This window comes from Leopardus geoffroyi, chromosome B3, assembly GCF_018350155.1.
Source record: "Leopardus geoffroyi isolate Oge1 chromosome B3, O.geoffroyi_Oge1_pat1.0, whole genome shotgun sequence".
Lineage (NCBI taxonomy): Eukaryota > Metazoa > Chordata > Mammalia > Carnivora > Felidae > Leopardus > Leopardus geoffroyi.
Window position 1 is genome coordinate 24,926,886 of NC_059337.1, and position 23,418 is coordinate 24,950,303.

General features: G+C 38.4%; 1 protein-coding gene and 1 long non-coding RNA gene across 4 annotated transcripts in view; one reads left to right on the forward strand and one right to left on the reverse strand.

Moving 5' to 3' along the window:
- ATP10A (ATPase phospholipid transporting 10A (putative)) overlaps positions 1-23,418 on the reverse strand; it is a 198,367-nt gene that overhangs the window by 65,790 nt on the left and 109,159 nt on the right. The gene's annotated exons all lie outside the window — the stretch shown is intronic.
- On the forward strand, positions 1,403-20,069 carry LOC123582628. Its single transcript, XR_006704489.1, has 3 exons — positions 1,403-1,466; positions 1,954-2,069; positions 18,024-20,069. It is a non-coding gene; the product is annotated as an uncharacterized LOC123582628 (long non-coding RNA).

A 23,418-nucleotide genomic window follows, 5' to 3' on the forward strand; every position in this document is an offset into this window, starting at 1 on the left:
ATGGCTTCCCTTGCCCTCCCATACTACTCTACCTAGCTAACTGCCTCCTGCATTTCAAGATGTGACAGCCCGCTACCTTAGGTAGGATAGGCAGGTGCCACTGCTTTGAGCTTGAATGGGCTCCAGGTACATGTGCCTGGATGAAGCTGGCTTCATCCATGCTTTACTAGACCTCAGGTTCCCTGAGGACAGGAGCTCTATTTCCTTGAGGCCAAGACGGAGCCTGGTGCACACATGGTCCAGGGGTGACAGGTGTTTATTCTGCAAGGATCTCATGTACCACAAGCTTCCGAATAGAGCTCCATGCTAGGCTCTTGGGGCCTAGAACCTCTGCCTACCAGGTGCTCCTCACCTGATGCTGAGGCAACTAGGACTGTCAACGGGGCTGACTGTGGGGTTTCTCTGTGTTTCAGAAGCATAGTCCCTCTTTGGTGCAAGTGCATTTCACTTAGTAGCAATATAAAAGAATTTTGTCAGTCTCTATCAGCTTATTTATTAACAAAGGGTGAACAATATCTGAATTTAGGCAAAGCATTTTAACATAAATTATTGGAATAATCACTCCAACTCTTTTGTTTTGCATTTTTTAAGTTTATTTATTTATTTTGTGAGAAAGCGAGAGTGGGGGAGGGGCAGAGAGAGAGGGGAAGAGAGAGAATCCCAAGCAAGCACTATGCTGTCAATGCAGAGCCCGAGGTAGGGCTCAATCCCATGAACCATGAGATCATGACCTGAGCTGAAATCGAGAGTCGGATACTCAACTGACTGAGCCACCCAGGTGCCTCTGTTTTGCATTTTTAATCCAATTTGTATTTACCATATGACTTTTAGTGCTGTGGGAATTCAAAGGGCAAATAGACCAATACTGCATGAACAAATGAACAAATAAATGAAAATGTACTTATTCACTGCAAAGACTGTATTACCAAATCAATATTTTCTCATAGTTAACCTGAAATAGGAAATAGTCTGCCTTGTTCACCCAGGTGTCCCTTGACACATAGTCAGTACTCAATCAATCAATCAATCAGTCAAAACCTGAATGAAATTGTAGGCATTCTGGTACGGTTGCAGAAGACATCAAACATGTAAGGAGCCTTAAATCAAAGTAAACTTTTGTCTCACTGGGAGTGTATGCCCAAATACAAATGATCAGAAAACACATTTAAATAACTATTTAATTTACAGTTGCAATAGTTGTGACTGTATTATCTAATGTGTCCTGAACATACAAATGCTTAAATATGTTGGTGCTGCAGCCGCAACAAAGCACTGGATGGCATGTAGTCCAGCCCTGATGGTTTATGTGAGGCCCACACTCCTTCCTGATGTCACAGTTATCTCCAGGGAAACCAAGCTGGCCAGGACCATGGGAGGGGCATAAGGGCTTTAGCCGGCCTTACAGGAGGCTTTGGAAGCTCAAAGCCTTTGACAGCTCATAGAAAAACTGATCAAGGGGTATCTAGGTGGGTGCTTTCTTTTTCTAATTGCAAATTTTCCTGTCCTAAGAACAAGGATCAGGTGGACCTCTCTTTGTTTGAAAATAGAAAGCCAGCCTTGCCCTGTTGACTCAGACTTGAAAACGCAGGAGCAACCCCGCCCTTAGTTTCCCTGCCTTTTCATCCTTTGTTCCCTTGCCTCCTTGCTGTTTCATAGTCAAAAAGTCTCCAAGCTTTAGTTTAGATGGTAGCAAAATTCAAAGGCCCAGAGTGCTGGGTTTGAGCCTAAATTCTCAAAATCAAAAGCCTTTCCTTCCGTCGTGCTGCCTTCATGGGCTGTGATTGCCAGCAGAGCCCTGCTTTTTCTTTTATCAAATGTGTTAAGAGTATATAAGGACAGGCTATGCAGACAGAAAGCAACACGAGTTGTTTTATAGAAACCAACTTCAAAACCTAAATGAGAGCTATATTTTAAAATAGCCCTCTGTAAAGAATCTGTACTTAATCCAACAAGGTGCCACTGTATGAAACATGTCTACAGCAATGCTGCTGAGTTAATTTGCACTGCCAGGTTACAAGTCAACCTGTCTGCTTCACAGCCATGAACTTCTCCCTCTTCCATCACTACAGGTGGGTATGAAGGAGTGAGCAAAGACAGGGCTGTGGGTATAAACCTGTCAAGTTTTGGGGATCACTGGACAGATATCCTAGCTGGAGATACGGTGCTCTCTTCTCACTAGGCGGCACAGAAAGAACGAGAGACATCTACAATGAAGTGGCCTCTGAGGTCAGGTCCCAATGTACCCACGTAGGAAAAAAGTCGTAATTCTAGTGTTAGAGTAAAATCAGGATGGAGAACTTAAAAAACAAGTCAGTGAAGAAACTCTTGCACTAACTTGGGAATGAGTCTGAGACCAAAATGGCAGCAGGATTGTGAATTCTGAAGCACAACCAGACTAGCTCAGTCATCAGATTCAAAAGGAAAATTCTCCATTATTAAGGACTAGGCAATTGGGACCAAACATCAAGCTGAAGGGAAAAAGAAACATTAGGGAAATATTAAAAACACATGCCCAAAGGTACCAGCGATTTGTACCAGAGATTTTACAAGAAGGTGAAGAATAGTCAAACCAAGATCTAGTGAAGACAAAAAGTCCAGGGATTTGAGATTGGTCTTTGGGGCCTCTTTTCTTGTATAGGATTTTCTTAAAGAGGTAGTTGAGAAACTGAGCATAACTAGAGGAATGAATGTTGGAGTTTAGAACCTTAAATACGGGACACCTGGGTAGCTCAGTTGGTTAAGTGTCTGACTTTGGCCCAGGTCATGATCTCACGGTTTGTGAGTTTGAGCCCCGTGTCAGGCTCTGTGCTGACAGCTCAGAGCCTGGAGCTTGCTTTAGATTCTGTGTCTCCCTCTCTCTCTGCCCCTCCCCCACTCACACTCTGTGTCTCTCTCACAAATAAATAAACATTAAAAAAAAAAAAACCTGAAATACTTTCCTATTGCTGCCATAACAAGTTACCACAAACTTGGTAGCTCAAAACAATACACTGTAACATGTTACAGTTCTGGAGGTCAAAGGCTGGAAACAGGTATCACTGAGCTAAAAACAACAGGTATCACTGAGCTAAAAACAAAGCTTCAGCAGGGCTGTGTTTCTTCTGGAGGTTTCAGGAGAAAATCCATTGCCATGCTTTTTACAGCTTCCAGAAGCTACCCATATTTCTTGACTTATGGCTTCCTTCCATTTTCAAGTCAACAGTAGTGAAACCAAGTTCTTCTCACACTCCATCACTGTGTACTCTTTCTCCTGCCTCCCTCTTTCACTTAGAAGGCCCCCTGTGATGACACTAAACTCACCTCTAATAATTCAGGATAATTAGGAATAATCTCTCTACCTCAAGGACAGCTGATTAACCACCTTAATTATATTTGCAATCTTAATTTCCCTTTGTCATATAACACTACCCATTCTCAGGTTCAAGGAATTAAGACACAGACATCTTTGATAGGTTATTATTCTGCTTCCCATTGAACTTACCAACAGAAGGGCCTGATAAACAGCTATGCCTTTTTATGGGACCATGAAGAACTGAAACCCAAAGAAAGAGTGAACTGGAAAAGTGAGCCTTTGTAGAAACTGCCACCCAGCTTAAAGTCAATTGAGTGGCCCAGAAAAATCTCAACCCCTAAAATCGGATTAAAGCAATTCTGGATTGCTAGAACCTTCAAATACTGGACAAAGCAAACACAAGTCCTTTCTTGATAAAAAAAAAAAAAAATGTAATCCTAGGCTTCAAATTATTTATGAAAAGCTAATTTCCAAGTATAATTTCATATGCATACTCAAAGACAACCAGGTACAAGAGGAGATAGGCATCATGCAAAAAGAACCAACAAAAACAAGAATAGGAATAGGCTCACAGGAACTTGTAAGTTACCATGCTTGCCATGATCATGAAACTAAAGACAAGACAGATATTTTGGAAGAGGTAGAAACCTTAAAACGTGACCTAACAAATTTGAAAACAAGCAAACAAGAAAAAAAAAATTAGACCTGAAAAAAAAATTCAATCGAAAGGCTCAATGAATAACCGTTTGATAACAGATTTGGTAACCTGAAGAAAAAAAATTAGTAAGCCAGAAGAAAGGTGAGAAAAATTGTTCAGAATAAAGCACAAGGAAACCAAAAGGCGGCAAACACAGCAGAGAGGGTAAGAGACAGAGAAGACAGGGAGGAAGGGCTAGAATGTGTGTTACTAGAGCCCCAGAAGAAAAGAAGAGAAAGAATTATGCAGGAGCTGTATCTGAAGAAGTAACAGCTGACAAGTTAAGTGAATCCCATGAAAAAGCACTTATCCACAGATCCAAAAACCTGAAACTGGATAAACAGAAGAAAATTATACCTAAGCACATGATGTAAAAATGCTGAAAACCAAAAAAGATAAAAATCTTAAAAGGAAATTGACAGCATTTGTTACCGACAGACCAGAACTAACTGCTAAAAACAAAAGACTATAAATAGTGTTCTCCAAAGACAAGGAAAAAATGGCCCTAATGACAGGGTAAGAAGTAGAAAAGAATGAAGAGCAACAAAAATGGCATATATCAGAGTAAATATGAATGCATGTTAACTGTATTGAAAAATGATGATGTCTAAGGGGATTCATAAACAGGTATAATTATAACACATGACAACAAGAGTATATAAGGAGGGAATAAAAGGAAATTTTTAAAAATAAAAACGCTTGTATCATCCAAGCAAATAATTAAAAATCAACCCATATTAAATACTGATAAGTCAAAGATGCATGCTGTAATCTCTAACATTAACTAAAATGAGAATAAAGAAATGTATAACCGTCAAACCAAACGAAGAAAGAATAAAAACTCTCAATCTAAAAGAAGGCAAACATGGAGGGCAAAAGGAAACCAAGCCAGGCAGAACAAATAAAAATGAAAGATGAAAGCTTCATACTCAAATATACCAATATTAACATTAAAAGTAAATAAAGTAAAATAATTTACTGAAAATAAAAAGATTATCCAACAGAATTAAAAAAAAACAAAACTCAACAATATGTTTATAAGAAATAAGACCTAAAAACATGTAGATACCAGAGAACAATGTGAAAAGATGAAAAGGGCTTATCTGACAAAGATTAACAAAAAGAAGGCTGTATTAACATTAGACAAAGTAATTTTAAATCCAAAAGCTTTTCTATATATAAAAAGGGTTAATATGAAATGACAAAAAGTTTGATACATTAGGAAAATAAAAATAATTCTTAATTTACATATTTCTAATAACAAAATTTCAAATTATATATTGCAAAAATCAACAGAAACAGGAGACATAAACAAATCCACAATCTTAATCAGGGCATTTTAACATTCCTTTCTCAGTATTTGATAGAACAAACGGTCAAAAAACCCAGGAAGGTACAGAAAATTTGAACATCACTATTAACATATTTATCCTGATGGACATATATAAAAAACTGTATTCACCAACTATAGTCTTTTCAAGGGCACTCACAACATTTAAAACTATGGATCATATTCTGAGCCATAAAGCAAGTAATAACAAATTTCAAAACCATAGCTCATATAGAATTTAATTACATCATAATTAAAAATAAGAAGAAAGTTCTTTTTAAAAAACCCATTTGCTTTGAAATTATGGATTATAATTCTAAATGACCAATCGGTCAGAGAAAAAAGTCACAAGAGAAATTGGGACATATATTTAACAAAACGGTATTAAATATACAATATGTTTCAAAATTTGTCAGATAGTTTCTTTTCAGGAAAATTAAGAGCCTATTTGCACATATTAAATATTAAAATATAAATTTAATGAGCTAGGCATCCATTTCAAAAATTAGAAAACAGTAAATGAAATCTGAAAAAAGTTAAAGGAATAGCCAAAAAAAAAAAAAGAAAAAAGAAAAAGATACAAATATAATAACCCACCCTAGAAAGACTGAGCTTGAAAAAAATGAGTACAAATGATGAATAACTGGAATAAAAAAGAGGATACCACTACCAATAAAAGTATTATATGGATAACTATATGACAATAAATTTGAAAATAAATTTTTTAAATATTAACTTGCTTTTATTTATTTTATTTCATTTTTTTAAATTTACATCTGAGTTAGTTAGCATATAGTGCAACAATGATTTCAAGAGTAGATCCCTTAATGTCCCTTATCCATTTAGCCCATCCCCCCTCCCACAACCCCTCTAAGTAACCCTCTGTTTGTTCTCCATATTTAAGAGTCTCTTATGTTTTGTCCCCCTCCCTGTTTTTATATTATTTTTGCTTCCCTTCCCTCGTGTTCATCTGTTCTGTGTCTTAAAGTCCTCATATGAGTGAAATCATGTGATATTTGTCTTTCTGTGACTAATTTCATTTAACATAATACCCTCTAGTTCCATCCACATAGTTGCAAATGGGAAAATAATTTTTTTTTTTTTTTGAGAGAAAGTGGGCACAAGTGAGCGAGGGGCAGGGAGGGGTGAGAATCCCACAAGGGGAGGGGTGGGGGAGAGAGAGAGAAGTGGGATTCCTGGTCACCCAAAGCAGGGTTCGCACTCACCTGGAGTGGGGCTTGAGCTCACCAACCATGAAATCATGAGCTTAGCAGAGTCAGATGCTTAACTGACTGAGCAACCCAGGCGCCCCAGTAAGTTTGAAAATTTAAATGAAAAGAACAGATTACTAGAAAAATGCAAAGTACTAAAATTTATAGTAGAAAAATACACATTATATTTATTTAATATTAAATACACTGAAAGATCATTTAAATCTTTCCACAAAGAAAATTCAGATGGTTTTACCCACGAACTTTACTCAATAGTTCAGGAAAAAGTAACACTCAAGAAACTCTTCTAGTGATTAGAACGAAAACTTCCTAACCTATATTATGAAGCCAATATCAGCTTGATACCAAAACCCAACAAACACATTATAAAAACAGAAAACTACAAGCCTATCTTATTTATAAAAATGTTCTTAATAAAACATTAGCAACTAAACCCAACTATATATTAAAAGATAATACATCTGAAAGTGCATATAGTCCAAGAAATCAAAGTTGGTAATAGCATTAGAAAAATCAGTATAATCATCAACATTAGTCCAAAAGGAGAAAAAAAAAATCATATAATCATCTCGACCGAAGCAGAAAACACATTTGATACAATTCAACATCTGTTTATGATTATGCTTCCTTGCTAGGGGAAAAGAAAAAGAAAAGAGAGAAAAAAAAAAAAAAAGGATCATCCTTAGTCTGCAAAATGTATTCAGCAATAGCCTAATAAAATACATATAATAGTAAAATGTTCAAATTTTCCCCTTAAGATTGGTATCAGGGACAGAATATCTGCCATCACTATTTCTATTAAAGACTGGATTGGAGCCCTTTGCCATTGCAACTGGGTAAGAAAAAAGAACCAAAAGTATAATAATTGAAAAGGTAGAACAATGCTATCATCACTTGCAAACAAAATGATTATATGCATAGAAAATCTAAAATAATCTTCAGAACATTTGTTAGAATTAATAACTGGGTCTAGATTTCTGGATACAAGATCATCTACTGTATTTCTACAGATTTCATACACAAACATATATATGCATATACATACAAATATGTGTGTGTACTGACTTTACTACTTTATAAATGTGCATACATATTACATTTATAAACACACTGTAACAAGCTTATAAAATCATTTTGTAGAAATAAATCTAACAAGAATGTGCAAGTTCTCTATGCTGAAATTACAAAGTATTATTGAGAGAGATTAAAGGATATATAATTAAGGCGAGAAATATGTATTTATGAATTAGAAGGCTCAAAATTATAACTATCAATTACTTTCTCTCCAAACTTATTTATATATTCAATGTGATCACAATAAAAATCCCAACATCTTGGGGAGCCCGGTGGTTCAGTTGGTTAAGCATCTGACTTTTGGTTTTGACTCAGGTCATGATCTCATAGTTCATGAGATAAGCCCTGCATTGGGCTCCACACTGACAGCACAGAGCCAGCCTGCTTGAGATTCTCTCTCTTCCTCTCTCTAAGTCCCTCCTCTCTCTCTCTCTCTCTCTCAAAACAAATAAATAAACTTAAAAATGAATCCCAACATCTTTGGGAACTAGAAAAGTTCAGTCCAAAAAAACATGGAAAGCCAAGAATAGTTGATGCTCTTGAAAAGAAGAACAAAGTGAGAGGAAGATCTCTACCATGTATGAAGAGTTAATCAGAAATCCAAAATAGTTAAAACTGTAGTACTGGTGTGAGGTTAGACAAATGAACAGAACAGAATAAGGGGGCCTCAAAACAGAGCCAGGAATATATGGTCATCTAATTTATGATAATGTGGCATGATTCTAGGAAAAGGATATCTTTTTAGTAACTGATTTTGGGACAATTGGGCATTCATATGGAAAAAGGGAATGAAACCTGATCCTACCTCTCATCTATAAAAATCAATTCCAGATAGACTGTGTCTGTAACTGTGAAAGGTAAAACAACAAAGCTTTTAGAAAATTATAGGAGAATATCTTCATGATACCAGAATAAGGCAAGATTTATTAAATGGAATTTCAGAGGAATTAGTCATAAAGAAAAAGACCAATATATTATCTTATAGAGATATTTATGACTTACTTTCATCAAAAGACACCATAAAAAAGGGTGGAAAGGCAAGTCATAGAATGGAAGAAAATATCTGCCTGGGGATTTGTTAAGACTATATATGCAGAACTCCTAGAAAATAATTACAAAAAGACAGCTAACCTAGGAGAAAATTAGACAAAGGATTTGAATAGAGATGTTATTATGTATCATGTATCTATGTGAGAAAAAAAAATTAAAAGGTGTTCAATATCCTTGGTAAAGAAAAATACAAATTAAACCATAGTGAGATACCTTGACCCATCAGAATGACTACAAGAAATAAAGTACCGAATACTGATGAGGAACTAGTACTAAGTTAACTCTCACACACTGCTATTGAGTTCAACTACTTTGGATGACTGGCATTATCTATTGAAGTTAAAAAGATGTGGGAGTAGAACAGCCCCTCTTATCACTCCCAGGGACTATCATGGGGAATTAGTGCTTCTTATCCCTTCACCTTTAGGCTATAGTGGACAAGAAGTCCTGGTTCCTGGAGGAAGAGAATAGCGGTAGGGTGAAATAAGTTTCCACCAGAAAACCATCCCATTGGGGTGCCTGGGTGGCTCAGTCAGTTAAACATCTGACTACAGTTCAGGTCATGATCTCATGGTTCGTGAGCTCAAGCCCCACGTCAGGCTCCGGGCCGTAGAGCCTGCTTTGGATTCTGTGTCTCCCTCTCTCTCTCTGCTCCTTCCTCTGCACGCGCTCTCTCTCTCTCTCTCTCTCTCTCTCTCTCACACAGAAAATGAATAAAACATTACAAAAAAAAGAAAACCATTCCATTAAGCTAAAGCTACGGCTGCTACCTATCATAGGCTCCTCATGCCAGAACACCAACAGGAAAAGAACATTCATAAGTATCACGAATAGAGAGGGTTGCCAGTATATCACTGGGACAGGGAGAAGCAGGTTTGAAATTTACAGAATTTGCTATGGCATCACTGGTGCTTCTGTAACTGGTGACAATGAAAGTGGAACTGCAGCAACCATAGCCAACAAGGACCCAGTGACCAGAAGCTCACTGGAAACAAAGGTCTTGGTCACTCCACAGAGCAGACCTAGACCAACCAGCAGCTGGTTGAGGTGAAGGGAATATGAAATAGGTGGCAGAGGAGAGTGATCATATATACTAATTATGACCTCAGGAGCAACAATTGTCTTGTTTTACTTTATAAAAAGAAACTGTAATGGCTGCCACTTAGAAGTATTGACTGCTTACACTCAAATCCTTTTCTCTGTGTTTCAAGACAAAAAGATAAATGACAGGGGTTCAAGAAGAAAGCTCAAGAAGAGGGAAGAAGAGATAGCTTTTGAAATACACTTCTGTTTCCTCACTTTTATTCTCTTTGTACTCCCATTCTGGTTTCTAGGTTAATTAGAGAAAACATGGCTTCTATCATTTTGGTCCCATGCTTCTTTCAGTGACTCCTGCTCCCTAAGAAAGGAAGTATAAATGCCTCTACCTGTCATACACTACCTTAAAAAAATGGCCCCCAAATGACTTTTTCTCCAGAATTTTTGCTGACAGCCATCTTGAATCTGTATGTTAATCCACCCAGAGAACTCAACTTTTTCTGAACACATCCAAGGCTTTCTTGACACCCTATCCTTAATTCAAGCTGCATCCTATGCCAGGGGAGCTTCCTTCAAGTGTTGCAAAGTCCATATTATCTCCTTAAGAGAAATAATGAGGGGCACCTGGGCGGCTCAGTTGGTTAAGCGTCCGACTTCAACTAAGGTCATGATCTCGTGGTTTGTGAGTTTGAGCTCTGCATTGGGCTCTGTGCTGACAGCTCAGAGCCTGTAGCTTGTTTCAGATTCTTTGTCTCTCCCTCTCTCTGCCCCTCCCATACTCATGCTCTGTCTCTCTCTGTCTCTCAATAATTAAACGTTAAAAAAATATTAAAAAAAAAAAAGAGAGAATTAGTGGGTGTCAATCTCCACCAATTTTAAAGTACTATTCAAATTTGAAGTTTTTTTATACTAATGTAAGGGTCTAAACAAGAGTCATCACTCTTAAATATCATCTTCTATATGAAATGATTTCCTTCTATCCTTAACTTCTGAGTTCTTGTCCACCAAACTGCTAAGAGTCTTACTAACTCCTGTTTGGATTAAAGCAGTCCATGTACTTATCTTAACACTCCCCTGTGACTAAGTGTTGTGAAGGCAGGGGCCATCCTCATCATGGATGAGCATTCTCCTTGCAGAACTAAGTGCCTTGTTCAGGAGAAGAGGTTGAGCATGCATAACTAAGTGAGTTGAAAGACAAGTACAATATTCATGGGAAAAGCATTCTCAACAAGGAGGGAGATTTTAAAATGTACAGTTCAGGACTTCTGCTACTGGCAAATAGTAACAGAGGCTGGACTTAATCTACAGTGAGAAATAACAAACAGACAAAATATATAAAGAAAGACATTCAAGACACTGAACATTTGGATAGTAACACCTAAGAGAGAAAACAAAGGATGTGAGCCCTACATTTGCCCCACATTAGTGCTTTGGAAGGCTTTTTAGGCCATGACAGAGGATGGGGAAACACAGCTGGTTGGTTTTTTCAGTGAAGGACCTTCACTTGAGAATACAAGAACAAGAGCTAGAGTTTTCAGTATAGAGTCCCAGAGAAGACAGAAGTGCACCGAGAACCCTGGGAACATGTAGAAGGTCCCCCTCGAGTATCCACCAAAGATGACAGACATATGCATATGACAGAGCTACTGAAGAAGGGAAAGCACAACCTGAAAGGATTAGAGGGAGCTGTATTCAGGGCTCACACATATCCTGCAACAGTGTCTGTTCGAAGCAGGAACAGAAGAAGCCATAATCCATGAACGCTGGTAGAGCACTCAGAAAGGGAGAATAATTAGCTCTACATGAGCACTGCTTTGATTACACCTAACAAATCAAACAATTTCCAGTTACTTAAGTGAAGCTCAAGTTTCAGAATATTTAGAAACATGAAAATAGGCAGCACCCAATAATGTAAAATCCAAATATCTGACAGGAAAATAAGAGCCTGAGAAAAATTAATAAATCAGTTAAAATTGATTGAAAAGAGACACAGATGTTAGAATTATCAGAAAAGGACATTAAAATAGTAATTATAACTAGATTTCCTATGATCAAAACTTAAGTAGAGACAGGGAAGTTATAAAAAAGGGGCTCAAATGAACTTCTAGATATAAAATCTATAATGTCTGAGATGAAAAATAAACCAGATGAGATGAATACCAGAGTAGTAATTTCAAAAGAAAAGACAGTGAACTTGAAAGACAGCAACAGAAACTATCCAAACTGAAATACACAGAGAGCAAAGAATCAATAAAGAAAAGAACAAGGGAACCTGGATGCTTCAGTATGTTAAGTGTCTGACTCTTGATTTCACCTCAGGTAACAATGTCATGATTGGTGAGTTTGAGTCCCACATGGGGCTTGTGCTGACAGTGTGGAGACTACTTCGGATTCTCTCTCTCTCTCCCTCTCTTTCTCTCTCTCTCCCTCTCTTTCTCTCTCTCTCCCCTTCCCCATCTCTGTGCCCCTCCCCTGTTTGCACACTATCTCTCCCTCTCTGTCTCAAAATAAATAAATAAACTTAAAAAAAAAAAAAGGAAAAGAACATCAGTGAATTGTGGGATAACTTCAAGAGGCAACTTAATACTTAAGTACTTGGAGTTAGAAAAGGAGAGAAAAGGTATGAAAAAAAAATTATGAATAGTTCTAGCTAAAAAGCTTCCAAACTTAATGAAAGCCATAAACCTGCAGATCCAAGAATTCCAAGCCTCAAAATGATGAAGAAAATTACAATGTCATATCATAATCAATTAGCTCAAAACCAACAACTTAAGAAAAATATCTTAAGAAAAGTTGTTTTATATACACAGTTATGAAAATAAGGATGGTCACAGACTTCTCATTAGAAATAATGTAAACAAAAAGACAGGCAATGCAACATCTTCAAAGCCCTGAAAGACAAGATACTGTCAAATACAATTTGTACACAGTATAGATATATTTCAAAAATAAAAGCAAAATAAAGATGTTTTCATAGACACAAAAGCTGAAAAAGAAATCATCACCAACATAACCACACTATCAAGAAATATTAAAAGCTCTTTGGACAGAAGGAAAATGTTATCATTTGGATATTTGGCTCTAGACAAAATAATGAGGAGCACAGAAAATGTTAATTACATGGGTGAATACCAAGATTTTTTTTATTATATAAATCTCTTTAATAAATGTGTAAATACAAAAAGATAGCAAGGCATTGTGGTGTTTAACACACACATGTAAAATAGTACAAAGGTTGTAAGGCTTCAAGAAAAGAAATGGAAGTATACTACTGCAAAGTTCTTTTATTATAGGTGAAGTTGAATATCACTTGAGATAGGCTGTGGTAAGTTAAAGATTTATACTATAAACCCTGAAGGAACTACTAAAGTAGCAAAACAAAGAATTGTAGCCAATTAGACAAAGAAGAGAACAGAAAAAGATGAAAAAGAGAAGATGAGGAAACAAATATCAAGATTATACTAAACTTAACCATGTCAGTAATCACATTAAATGCAAAAGCTTTAAACATCCCAGTTAAAAGGCAGAGATTGTCAAAAAGGATTAAGGGGGGAAAAAGGCAAGACCTAACTATCTGTTGCTTATAAAAAACAGACTTCAAAAATAAAGTCACACAGGTTAAAAATAAAAGGTGAAGATGTTAAAAGTAGTCCAAAGAAAGCTGGAGTAGACAGAATAAATCTCAGCTCAAACAATACTGCCAGGGTATAAGGTCATATCATAGTGATAGAGGAGCCATAATGACCCAAACAATGAAGCTTCAAAATAAATGAAGCAAAATTTATAGATCTGCAAAGAGAAATAGACAAATCCACAATTATATTCAGAGGTTTCAATAGCCCTTTTCAGTAATTCATAGAATAAACTGGAATAAAGTTAGTAAGGACATAGAAGACTTAACACCATCAACAAGAAATTAGCAAGGACATAAAAGACTTAATACCATCTACAACAAATGCTTGACATTTATAGAACATTCTACCCAAGAAAAGCAAAATTTCTACTCTTCTCAAAAAAGCCATTAAGAGGGACCATATTCTAGGTAATAAGTATAAATAAATTTAACACAGTTCAAGTCATATAAAATATATTCTCTGACCACTATGGAATTAAATTAGAAATCAATAACAAAGATCTCTGGAAAACACCCAAATATTTGTAAACGAAATAACACATTTCTAAATAACTTATGGGTCAAAAAGAATTCAAAAAGGAAATGAGAAAGTGTTTTGAACTGAATGAAAGTGAGCACACAAATATGTGGGATTACATTAAAGCAGAACATAGGGGGAAATTTATAGCACTAAATTCATGCATTAGAAATGAATGGTCTCAAGTCAATGACCTCAGATTTAACATTAAGGAATTAGAAAAAAAGAATAAACTAAATTCAACATAAAACAAGATGATGAAGTTCAAATTGGAAATAAATGACACAGAAAACAGAAAAACAATAGAGAAAATCAATGAAATCAAAAGCCTTCTCTCAGAGAACATTGATAAAACTGATAAATCTCTAGCCAGGCTGATAAAGGAAAAACAGAGGGAGACAGAGAGAGAGATTGAGAGAGAGAGAGAGAGAGAGAAAAGGCTCTAATTACCACTATTAAAGCTATGAGCAAACATTGCCAATAAACTCAACAAATTGGATGAAAAAGGAAAAATTCCTTAAAAGACACAACTACCAATGTTTACTGAGGAAGAAACAGATAACCTGATCACTCTATATCTACTAAGAAATTGACATTTGATATGATGCTATATAAAGTCTCATGAATCCTCAAGAATGGTACTAGAGTTAATAAATTCAGCAAAGTTGCAGGATACAAGATCAATACACAAAAATCAGCTATTTCAATCCATTAAATACAAAGACTGGACTTTGTAACATTCTGGAAAGAAAATTAATAAAGCTATTTCATTTACAATAACATTTAGAAAGATAAAATATCTGCTAAAAAATTTAACCAAGGAGTTGAAAGACTTACATATTGAAAACTACAAAATATGCCCGAAAGGGAGCACCTGGGTGGTTCAGTCAGGTAAGCGTGTCTTGATCTCACTTCAGATCTTGATCTCAGGGTTGTGAGTTCAACCCCTGTACTGGGCTTCAAAGGTGTTAAGCCTACTTAAAAAAAAAAAAAAGAAAGCTAACCTATCATACAACCCAGCTATTCCACTCCTGGGTATTTTATTTATCTAAGAGAAATTAAAGCTTATTTCCATACAAAGACCTATACATGAATTTTCATAGCACCTTTATTTGTTAACAGCCAAAAACTGTAAACAATCCAAATGCCTATCAATGGATGAATTATGGACATAAACAGCTGAGATATAGCTACATAAAAGAGTATTACTAGCAATGAAAAGAAACAAATTACTAATACATAACAACTTAGATGAATCTCAAAATGTTTGTGCCAAGAGAAAAAGGCCAGATGAAAAAAGTACATACTACAAATCTCTGGAAAATCCAAAATAAAGTGACTGAAAGATCAATGGTTGCCCAGGAGCTCAGAGAAGGCTGGGAGAGAAGCTTTACAAACTTTTAGGGGTGATGGATATGTTCATGAACTTGGCTGTGGTGACACTCTAGTGTATACGTATGTAAAACTCATCAAACTCTCCATTTTCAATATGTACAGTTTATTGTGTGTCGATTGTACCTCAATGAAGCAGTTTTATAAATGAAAGGGCAGATGAAGTTTGCAACTGATAATTAACTAGTAAAAGTGTTTTCTCCCTCCTAGTGGCACACTAATTTTCCCTAACTTTTTATTATTTGGTGGGTCTTACAGAGAAGCGAAAAACAACTGCTAAATAAATTGGCCTTTAGGAAGTACACTGTCACCTGACTTCTCCAAGGCTATTTTCACCTTAGGAAAAGAGAAACTCTCTCTCTCTCTCTCTCTCTCTCTCTCCCTCCCTCCCTCCTTCCTTCCCTCCCTCCTTCCTTCCCTCCCACCTTCCTTCCCTCCCTCCCCTCCTTCATACCTTCCTTCACCTTAGGAAAAGAGAAACTTCCTTCCTTCCTTCCTTCCTTCCTTCCTTCCTTCCTTCCTTCCTTCCTTCCTTTCTCCTCCTTCCTCCCTCCCTCTCTCCCTTCCTTCCCTCCTTCCTTTCTCATTCAACAAATATTTATTCAGCACCTAAATATCAGGCATTATTCTAGACACTGTAAAGTCATAGAGAATATAAGCAAAAACTCTTGCTCTCATGGAGCTAACATTTGAGTGGGAGAATACAGACAATTAAAAAAGTAAGTACAATATATGGTATGTTGTTTGAGAAGAATTATTATGGGGGAAAAAATAAGGCAGAAAATGGAGGGCCTGGCCAAGAAAAAGGAGTAAACTCTGCTTTTCATGAGGAAGTCACAGAAATAATCATGGAAAAGACAACATTTAAGTGAAGATCTAAAGAGGGTGAGGGGTCAGCCACACAGACAACTGGGGAATGAGTATCACAGACAGAAGAACTAGCAAGTGCAAAATCTCTGGGGCAGAAATGTGCTGGCTTCTGGGGAAACAGGGAGAAGTCCAGTGTGGACTGGTGAGAAGTAAGCAAGGAGGAAAGTAATGAGATTATGTCAGAAATGATAGGGAAAGATCATAAAGAGGCTGGTGAGCCATTACTGATTTTGACTGTGAGTGAGATAGAAAGCCATGGAGGCCTGAAGAGGAGACTGGGTGGGGGAGGGGCAGAGGCTGGGTTGGAGCAAGGGAAGGTGGGGAAGGGTAGAAGCAAGGAGGGTATTTAGTATGGGGCTACTACAGTAACTCAAGCAAAAGATGATGGTGGCTTGGTCCAGGAGGTAGAAAAAAGACTTGCTTACAGTCATGAGTGAAATAGGAAGAAGATGGGAGTCAGGGATTTTGGCAAGAATAACCTGAAGGATGAAGGGACCAAAGCTGAAATGTGGAAAATTGTGATGAAATACTCTTAGGGGGAAGATCAAAAGTTTGATTTTGTATGAATTCTGTTTGAGGTGCCAGTAAAAAACAAAACAAAACAAAACAAAACAAAAAAAACCCAAAACACCTCCTTTAATGGGCTTAGTAAGGAAGAACAGAAAACAAGGGGGCTCATTTGAAAATGAAATGAGGTCAAGAGTGATCACTATTAAAAGAGAAACCTAGCATTCTAGCTAGGTGCTGGTGAAAGCCTGTGGCTACAGCGATGCAGAAGAATGGGTAGACACATTTAGGAGGTGAAAATTAACAATGCTTGGTTCAGTGCTATGAGCAAACAAATCTAGGATAAAATACCAAGGTAAAACTCAGAAACCGTCATGGTTTGCTAAATTTGTTCAGAAAGCAAAAAAGGAAATGCAATTAATTCTTGATAATTCTGGAGCACCTGGGTTGCTCAGTCAGTTAAGCATCCGACTCTGGATTTCGGCTCCATGATCTCATGGCGGCTCATGAGTTTAAAGCCCAGCCTCGGACTCTGTGCTGACAGCTTGCCCAGCTGTTTGAGATTCTCCCTCTCTCTCTGCCCCTCCCTTAAGCACACACGCACTCACATATGCCCCCACCCATCAACACAAATAAATAAAAAAAAAAAAAAAACTCTTTATAATTCTAATGAATGCTTCTTTTAAATCCAGAGACATGGTGCAGTATTTTAAGTGACATGTAAGGCTCGAATGCCTAAAAATAGGGCAGTATGTATACATTTATTTATGTACATACACATGGTGCAGTATTTTAAGTGACATGTAATGCTCGAATGCCTAAAAATAGGGCAGCATATATTAGGGCATGAGAAATACCAGAAAGGAGATACTGCCAAACATTTAGAGTAGTTATCTCTGGATGGTGGAATTTCTGGTAACTTTCTTTTATTTTTTTAATTTTTTTCTTTTATTTTTTTCTTTCTGTTTACTAAGCTTTATCACAATTTTTCTTTTACAATTTAAAACAGAGTATCAGTTTTGTTCCTCTAGAAAGAACAAGAAAAGAGGCAACAAACAATCAATGAGTGATTTACAGTTGATCAAATTCTTGCCAGATTACTGGCTCCACTTTTAAGCTCGGAGATGTCAGAAGCTATTAACAAGAAGATTCCAATTTGTGTAAAAAATGAGATTTAAAGTCTTTAAAATTCATTAATAAAAAATACAAGTTCTTCTTAAATATTAAGAACAAACTGAAAGTTGATGGGGGGTGGGGGAGAGGGGAAAGTGGGTGATGGGCATTGAGGAGGGCACTTGTTGGGATGAGAACTGGGTGTTGTATGGAAACCAATTTGACAATAAATTATATTAAAAAGAAAAAAAAATTACAAGTTCTGTTTGCCATGCAGGTTAACCAAGGTGGCATCTAGAATATGATGTTAGTCTTTTTAAATACTGTTTGTCAATACTGGGAAGAAGAAAGGCAAAGAATGATCATCTGTTGAAGCAAAGTGAACTATAATTGTAGATGGCAACAATAATTTGGGGCCTGGAAAGCCCATCTTTTCCTTTGATTTGCATTTGGATTGATGGAGTCTCTAACTTAGAATAATGAAATTTACTGCTTTGTTAAAGCAAAGCAATAAGAAATTTCACTTCTTCGTCTCAATGAAGCCACCCAAAATTCCATGTATTTTCTTTTGTAAATTGTTTATTTTTAATACTCTATGCTCATTATTCTTTTATATGCTGAATGTTAACACTTTGGTGATGGCGTAAGACCATCCCTGCTCCTGTATGTTTTTTTTTTAATTGAAGTATAGTCAACAAACAATATCGTATTAGTTTCAGATGTACATCATAGTGATATGATTATTTTTGTACATTATAAAATGACCCACACTTTAAGTCTACGTCTGTTACCACAAAAAGTTATTACAATATTATTGTCTATATTTACAGTGCTGTGTATTACATCCTCATGGCATATTTGTTTATAACTGGAAGTGTGTACCTCTTAATCCCCTTTGTCTATTTCACTTGCCCCCAACTCCTCTCCACACTGGTAACCAAAGACTGTGTGTAAACTGTGTGTGTCTGGCAGCTTCTGCAGACCAGATGGAGCTGGAGCAGGTGCAGGACAAGATGGTCCCAGGCCACACCGAGGTTTCCCTTATGGAATGGCTGTATCAGATGCAGGCCAAGGAGCAGTCTCAATGCATGTTACATAGAAGCCAGTGTGGCAAGACAGCTGGGGCTAGAGTGAGCACATGCCAGGGGTGTCCCACGGCATGCCAAACTGGGCTGTTATGGCAGGCTGGCTGGAACTGGAGCAGCTGTGGGGGGTGGGGGGGTGCTGGAGCACAACATACTGGGACTGCATCTTAGCAGGATGGCTGGGTTGGGCACCTGCCAGAAGGGGTCCCTGAGCTCACTGTATCAGGGCACCCTTGACTCAGTGGCTGGAGCTGAAGTGGGTGCAGGCTAGTGATGCCCAGGCTGTGTAGTACTGGGGTCCCCTCAGGGAGACAGCTGGAGTTGATGTAGCTTAGGGGTCTGGGCATGCTGAGGTGGCCCTAGCAAGTGAGAGTCCCTGGAATCTGCTCCTGTTGGGTTCATCAAGGTGGAGAGTCAATATAAAAAATGGCTCTCGCTGGCACCTTCAACCCAGAGAGTTCCAGTAGTTTCCTGCCCATTTGGCAGAGGCTCTAGGGTTAGTAAATAGATTTCCTTTACTGACAGTCTAGTTGTCCTTTAAACCACAGTTTTTTTCACTGTGCCCCATGGCATTCAAGTTTGCAGGCCAGCCTCTTCAGTAATATCCCTCCCCACTGCAGATGGCGTTTTGGGAGTGGGGATCCTGTCACCACCGTGTCTCCTGGACTTAAAGTCAATGGTGGTATGGTTACCTAATCCCTGTCAGGTTCACTCTTACATGCTGTTTGGCAACTGTCCTGGTTCATCCAGGCCAAAGCAGAGGAAAAGTAAGGAATAAAAGGAAGACAGAAAGGGGTGCCCTGGCTCTTTGTCTCTCTATAGCTCCCACTGCACTATGACAAATATCCATCTTTTCCAAGGAGGAAAAGCAGTCTTCTGATCACTACCCTTGATATATACATGTATAATCCACCTGTGACAAGTGGACACCAATGCATACACAAGCACTCTACCCATGATGGCCTCCGACAAGATCCACCATGCAGAAACAAGTTAAAACAGAACTTCTATTGATACCCATTTTAAATCTCATCTTGTAATGTTTCTTTTCTATCAAATATTTTATAAGATACCTAAAGTATTAGTTTAGTAGTAATTTGACCCACAAAACCAGTAATGGTTCAATCTAATGCACAGACCTTAATTTACAAGGAAGTAAAAAAGCATACATTGCAGAGAAGATATGTGTGCTTGGGCACTGGTTACCAATTAGGGTGTATGAATGAGTCTTGGAACTGGTAACCTCACTGGGAGGACAAAAGGTATGGGCAGAGTCAGACAATGCCAAACAGAAAATTGAGGTCTCCCTTGTGCCTGCCAGCAAATTGCTGCATCTTGCTGAAATTCTGATTCCCACATGTAAAATAGGGATGACGGTGGTCCTGTGGGATGAGTCACTTGTGGAGAGTCCAGCCTTAGGAGGCACCCAAACTGAAGCATAAACCCTCTAGGCCACCAGGGCCCTTTGTGTTAAATATCACCCCAGCCCCTCCTTCTGCTAATGAGCACATCCCTCATTGCACAGCTGCTTGCTGACGACAATGCAGCAAAGCCAGGAACTTCTTCCCCAAGCTGAGGCCCCTGTTGCAGGGAATTCTGTCTCCCTGCCTCCTCCCACATGATGTTAGGACACATAATTGTCTTTTTTTTTTAAATGTTTATTTATTTTAAGAGAGAGAGAAAGCATAAGTGGGAGAGGGGCAGAGAAAGAGGGAGAGAGAAAGAATCCCAAGCAGGCCCTGGACTGCCAGCTCGGAGCCCCACATGGGGCTTGATCTCATGACTGTGAGATCATGACCTGAGCTGAAATGAAGAGTTGGACGCTTAACCAACTGAGCCACCCAGGTGTCCCAGGACACATAATTGTCTTAATAATGCAGGACAGTCTATCTCCATGTTTAATTTAAATGTTCCCTGCCCAAGTCTGTCTTTCTCTGTTCTAAAGCTGCACCTCTCCTGCAGTATAATGAGGCAGATGAGAGGAGGCTTAAGCTGAAAACCTGAGGCCAGCACTTACTGCATTGCATCTCATCTGAGAAGCAGATTTCACTTCCCTGTGTCCTGGATGCCACATTTTTAGTTGTAAAATGGGAACAGTGACAGAAGAAAAACCTGTCAGGTTTTGGTTTGCCTGAGACGTGGCATACTGTGTGTGCACAGGTGGGCACTGTGGCTGGATGCTGTCACAAGAGGGTGCAGCTGCTGCCCTGTCACTCCACACTAATGCTATGTCCTTGCCCTTTCCCATAAAAGGCAGCCACAGAGTGGGGACAGGAGAGTCTCTGAGACCTCAAGGGTCAACAATGTCCATTTCCAGATAGGGAACAAGCCTGGGCTTTGAAAGGAGTGACATGGCCAAGGTCCCATGGCCATGTCATGGCTGGTCTCCCTGCTCTCTGCCCAGCTTCACTGCCCCCTGAAACTGTTCACCATGATTCCATTCCCCACCACCTCTCCTCCCCTTCATTAAACACTGTTCCTGGGTATGTCTGTGTGGGTGTTCCCAGATGAGATTAGCATTTGAATCAGTGGAATCAGTATAGTAGATGGTCCTCCCCAACATGGGTACGTATCATCCAATCCACTGGGGATCTGAATAGACCCAAAGATGGAGAAAGGAGACATTCACCCCCTTTTTTTCAGCCTCACTGACTGAGCTAGGATATCTTATCTCATCGTCTTCTGCCCTCAGACTGAGATTACATCATTGGTTCCTCTGGATCTCAGGCTTTCAGTCTCAGACTGAATTACACCACTAGCTTTCTGGGATCTCCAGCTTGCAGATGGCAGATCATGAGACTTCTCACCTTCCAAATCACATGAGCCAATTTCTGTAACAAATCTCTCTCTAGACATATAGATCTCCATATATATAAATATCTGTATGTCTCTCTCTCTCTCCCTCTCTCTCTCTCTCTCTCTATATATATATATATATACACACACATATGTTTATGTGTATATGTATATATATACACACACACACACTCACAGAGAAATTTATTATAGATAATGGCACATAGACATTGACATGGAGAGACAGACACAGAGACATCTACCTATCTATTTCTCTTAATGACTCTGTTTCTCTGGAGAACTTAATACAATACCCAACAACCTTTTAGGGTCTCTTACCCTTTCACAATACCCCAAGATTCCTAACTAAGGCCTCTTCCCAAAATAGCCTCAAGGCCCTAAGATATGAAACAGGCAGAGGTTTGGAAGAACAGTTTCTGTAAGTGGGTTCACCTTTTGTGATTTCTGCCTCCGGAGTATCAGCTGACCTAACTGGTAAAAATCAAGATTCTTGGGCAGACACCTCCTCATGGGAAAACTGCACATGTATCTTGATGTATCCATCTATACACACACACATGCACACTCATGTGAGATGCATGAGTGGATGGTATGCCTGCAGCTTACCCTTACATTTTAAACTTTAAAAACAAAGAACAATTGTTATATATTTTAATCTTGTGTTGCAAGATTTCTGGAGGCCTTGAAGGACAGGGTGTGGTGTCTGGAATTTTAAAAACCAGGCAGTACTTGAAAGGAGGCCAGACTCCAGGAGCAAAGGAAATCCCCAGGGTTGCCCAAGTTCACACCTAGACAGAAACCTGGGATACCAAGCAAAGGAGGTCTGGGACATGCATCGACGATATTCCAAAATGCTAGCGTCTCTTAAAAGTGTGTCCACTCTGCAAGGTGGTGGACTGAAATAATTTCACAGAGTCAGGGGGAGGGCAGACAATGAATGGCCAGCCAACAGTATGAAGCAAAACAGTTCAGATGTGGAATAGCATTTCATGGTAGGGGGGCAGAGGGACTTCATTAGGAGGCCAGTTGACAGTGATCCTCATTAGCGAAAGCTGGTGGGACCATGCTGCCAGTTCAATGAAGTCTGGGACACAGCACCTGCCGTAAAAGGATTCGCTCCAGGAAGCACTGTTCATAATTAACTACTACACAGATCAGAGCCAGCTAGCACAGGCTCCTCCCACATGAATCAACCTAATGGTAATGCAAATAAAACAGCCCTGAAATTACATCTATGAAAGAATATCACTTAATTTTATTTTATTGAGGTTTTCAAAAGCACATCTTTTGTAGGTGATCAATGTTTGATTTTTCAAAAAAAAAAAGAAGTGTCTTAATTAGTATATTATGGAAATATCAGCTTCTATTAAGAGGGCAAGAAGAACATAAAGACTGATTATTATCCCATTCATGTCTGGAAAACAGAGGAAATAATTATAGAAAAGTAAGTATTTATACCCAGGTGTAAATCCTGCACTGCATGGCTTCTCAAACTTGGAAGGGGCTTTTCAAATATAAATCCCCCAGGGACCAAGTCAAAATTCAGATCCTATCTCTGTTGGTCTGGGTGGGACCTGGGACCTCTGCATTTCTCAACAGCCCTAGGTGACAGCAACGGTGGTGCTAAACCTACCACCCTTTGAAACAAGGACCTAGAAAACCAAAGAATTATGTGTAAATAGTTATTCAAAGATCCATGATGCAATATGGGTTTCTAGGACTGAGGATGCTCCCTTCCTGGTGATCTCAGCCATCTTTAACTTACCTTCC